The sequence below is a fragment of the Lactuca virosa genome, chromosome 5 (genome assembly GCF_052849685.1).
Source record: "Lactuca virosa cultivar CGN04683 chromosome 5, Lactuca_virosa_CGN04683_v6, whole genome shotgun sequence".
Classification (NCBI taxonomy): Eukaryota; Viridiplantae; Streptophyta; class Magnoliopsida; order Asterales; family Asteraceae; genus Lactuca; species Lactuca virosa.
The window spans coordinates 126,734,182-126,738,465 of NC_136430.1; the positions used below are offsets into that span (position 1 = coordinate 126,734,182).

The window sequence follows — 4,284 nt, forward strand, 5'->3', positions numbered from 1 at the left end:
GTACTGCAAATCTCATTTTTTCACTTTTAGTCAAAACTCAACCAATCTATAAGTATCGTTTTGATGTAATTAACTTTAATTAGGTTGTTGATTTTTATTTTTATAAAATACATAACTTTTTCCTTTGTAATCGGATTTTTACGAATCTTATATCCTTGGGATCATGTTAAAGAGTATTTTCCAAATACGTTAACCAACTTAGAAGATGATAACACTTTTTGGATGCTTATTTTTGTGCCTAACAGTCGATTTAACTACACTACTACATTTTATGGCTTTGGTCACTCGACGCCGGAAACGAACAGTCACTCATACGATATTTTAAGTAGATGAAGGTCTCCATCATGTGACTATTCGAAACTGTATTGCCATACCTTCTAATAATTAAGTAGTTGAAGTGAACTGAAATATTTTGGCGGAATGTTTAGCCAATTATTAATTAGGAGGCGTGACTATAGAAGATTGAGTTCGACGCATTAGTTACTCTAAATATAAAAAAAAGTGACAAATATACTGGAGGAAAAAAAAGTGACAAAAAAGTGTCCAAATGACATAAATCATCACATGAAGTAAATGTGTATGTCGCTAACTCATAAACCGGAGTTTGACTCACATGATTTTGGTGTAGCAAAAAATTTGGTACATATGGTCTCATAACTATAAGTGTGACTGAAGTTGAACGTGTGCTATAGCTTCCCTACCGTTTATGTGTATTTTCACTTGTTATTTCAAAGTGGTTGTATGGATTCCGAATAGCCACACCAAATCACTTGTTATTTCATGTAGCTATTATTTAGAGCAAAAGTGATGAAAAAATGTTAATCATTAAGTTTGATATTAGTTATATTGCGTGTTATTATTTGTAAATCAAGAGACAATATATTTGTAATGTTTTATGTGTATAATCACATGTTATTTCAAAGTAACCGTATTGATTTCGAATAGCCACACCATATAACAAATGTGTATCCAAATGATTTTTATTAGACATGTTGCAAAATATTCATATAGCTATTATTTAGAGCAAAAATGGGCAAAAACAATTAATCTTTAAGTTTGATATTGGTCACATTGAATGTTATTGTTTGTAAATCATAAGACAATATATTTGTAATTGTTTAAGCTTGTAAATCATAATCTAGTTTGTCACACATGATCTAAGTGTATCAAAATAAATCTGTTATTACTATGTAAATCATGAGACAATATATTAGTAATCGTTTAGTACTTGTAATGTATGTTTATGTTTAATTTTGAACTGTTGTAAAACATATCAATGTGTGAAATGTATATTTTGTTTTGATTCCATGAGTTTTGTATGTAGAATATGTATGGTAGAATGATTATTGTCTTATTTTATTTAGTAGAAATGATATTATGCTTAGAAAAGATACATCTCAATGTGTCAAATGTATCTTTTTTTAGATTCTATGATTTTTATTTAGTAGAATCGATAGTTAAATAATTAGTATTTGAATTTTAATACAAGTTAACATTTATCGCGCTTGGTAATGCGTTTCTTTGAAAACGGGCATGACACAAGTTCTAATCTTACGTTCTGCATGTTTTTTGAAAATAAGGTGATTCTGAGCTTATATTATATATACTATTTGCAATGAACTTTTGTAGAAATGGTATGGTCAAACATATGGTCAAACGCTTGTTACCAAATGGTAATGTAAAAGCGATGTTATGACATGCAATGTAATTATATATGTGGTAATTTGCAAGGTTAATGTACGACAATAATTGGCAATGTACTGCAAAGTATGGAAGACATACAAAGTTATAAATTATCAATGAATGCAATTGTTGAATTTAATTATATATGTGGTAATTTTCATGGTTAATGTACTACAATAATTGGCAATATACTATAAAGTATGGAAGACATACAAAGTTACAAATTATCAATCTATACAATTTTTGAAACTTATGCATCAATAATAAGTAACTAAAAATGGATCACTTGAATTTTTTCTTTGATACAACAGTTCCAGTGAATCACCTTGATGATTTGATAATGGCGTGAATTATTGTAGAATGGATACTAGGTCAAAGAAAGAGTGTATGAGGGAACATTCGACAACCCTTCATCGTGATTTCGATGTGGTGGATGGATACTAGGTCAAAGTATTTGGTCGCTATTGATCAATATTTGAAAACGTTAATACAACAACATACATGAAATTATTAACGAAATTATATGCACAATTATAGGTCATAACAAACATAGAAACGTTATTATAGTTATTAATAAAATAATAAGCTAAACAAAATAAAATTATATACAAATTACACCCATTATCAATAAAGTAACCTACACTAAATTACATAAATGACGAAATTGATAATTATAACACAACAATTAAATTTAGCTAACATAATATAAATAATATTTAATGTCGTTAATACTTAATAATTTAAACCATTTCTCTTTTTGTCTTCCATACAGGCCGGCCCTACCGGAGTTCCAGAAGTGCTTAAGAACAGGGCCCACCAAAACATAAGGGCCCATTTTTTTTTCCCTATGATCGTATCTTATTAGGCTAATATTAGGTCAAGTTAATGTTACTACTTACCTATCGCGGAAAAATATGCCAACGCGCATAAGTGGGAATAAAAAATTCGAGAGGGAAAACACTTCGATTCTTGAACATATGGAGCAAAATTAATCATGGCTACTATTGAAGGGTCTACAATCCTTGACAGAAGCAATTAAGTAACGATTCTATTTTTTGTTTAAAATTAGATTTGGGTTATGATGTTTTTGTTGTCGGATCGTGGTGGGTAATTCAAGAATTCTTCATGTTCTTACTTCATTTTTCTTTTCTTGATCGATTTGTTCAATGTTTAATTATTTCATACAATGAATCGTCATAAAAAAGTGTGTTTGGGTAGGCTTTGTTTATGTTTCGTTGATTTATACTCCATTTTTTTTAACAGATGTGGCGTACGGTTCATGATCTTATGGAAATTGGGTGATTTTCCTAATTCTCACCTTCTTCTTCTACTGATTTTGTGTACTTTGGTAGACTTTCCTATTCTTTTTTAAATTAATATAAATTTATTTCTTTTACATGTTAATTAACGAACTAGTGATTTATGACTTAAAATTAATTACAAATTGAAATGGGTTTCAAGGGGATTTTCAATATCTGTGAATATATATATATATATATATATATATATATATATATATATATATATATATATATATATATATATATATATATATATATATATATATATATATAAAAGAGATGGTAAAGGAGCAACTCCATTACATCTAGCTGCAAGTCAACAACACCCTGATTGTGTTCATATACTTTTAGATAAATGAGCTCTTGTTTGCGCCTCTATTGTTGGATATATGTAACATTTCTTCTCAAATTTATGATTTATTGTTTGTATCAGCTTTTGTGGGACTTGGGTATTACTTTTGTTATCAAATTATCTTATAGTTCTTTTTCTTTTTGTAAAAAGTGTACAAAATCTTGTGGTCTCGATTCCGAAAATTAGAAGCCTTGAGTTTCTTCCATCTTACTTCTTTCTTCATTAAAATCAGAAGCATTTCACTGAATCAGAAGCCACAATATCCTACAAGATCTGTCACAACTCTCTAAATTTTCAAAAATCGGAAGCAAAACATATCCCCAAAGCTCCAATTTGGCTTGGGTTTTTGAAAAAACATAAGGTATAAGGAATTTTATATAATATCTTTTTTTCTTTATGATTCATATATGATAAGATAATCCATTATCTTTTTAATGTATTATTTAATTTCTAATTTTTTACAGGTTTTTAGAAGGTCTTTGAAAGAAGAGTTGTAGTATCTGGAAGGTGTTAGAAACAAGTTCTTAATTTTATTATCATAGTTGTAATTTCATATTCTTATTGGTGTTAAATAGAACCAAGTTTTTTATTTTATTATTTTGTTTTTGTGTGTATTATTTTGAATGACTTATGTATATTGCAATTAAAAATTATAACGTCTTGGAATTAATGAGTAATTTCATCTGCTTAAGCTTTTTCACAAGAAATTAAATGATCAAAATATTGGCGGTGTCAACAACTCTTTTATTGAATGAAGAAGAGAGAAAAAGTATGTGTTTGCTTATTCTGTATCACATGACTTTAAAAAAACACAATATGAGCTGTTGGATATTTGCATCAAATATGAATAAATATGTGTTAAACAAGTTAAATGAAATTAACATACAATTTTTTGATCTTTAAAATTTTAGGGCCTATTTTTTAATAAATTGTACAGGGCCTTCGAAA

The 4,284-nt window shown here is 28.2% G+C and overlaps 1 long non-coding RNA gene across 2 annotated transcripts; it reads left to right on the forward strand.

The window, feature by feature from the left end:
* The first annotated feature begins 2,588 nt into the window (after nucleotides 1-2,588).
* On the forward strand, nucleotides 2,589-4,013 carry LOC145116883 (uncharacterized). 2 transcript variants are annotated; one of them, XR_013712353.1, is made up of 4 exons: nucleotides 2,589-2,722; nucleotides 2,947-3,031; nucleotides 3,487-3,697; nucleotides 3,801-4,013. It is a non-coding gene; the product is annotated as an uncharacterized LOC145116883 (long non-coding RNA). The 2 variants fall into 2 exon arrangements; XR_013712352.1 differs by having other exon boundaries at nucleotides 2,589-3,031.
* The last annotated feature ends 271 nt before the right edge of the window (nucleotides 4,014-4,284 follow it).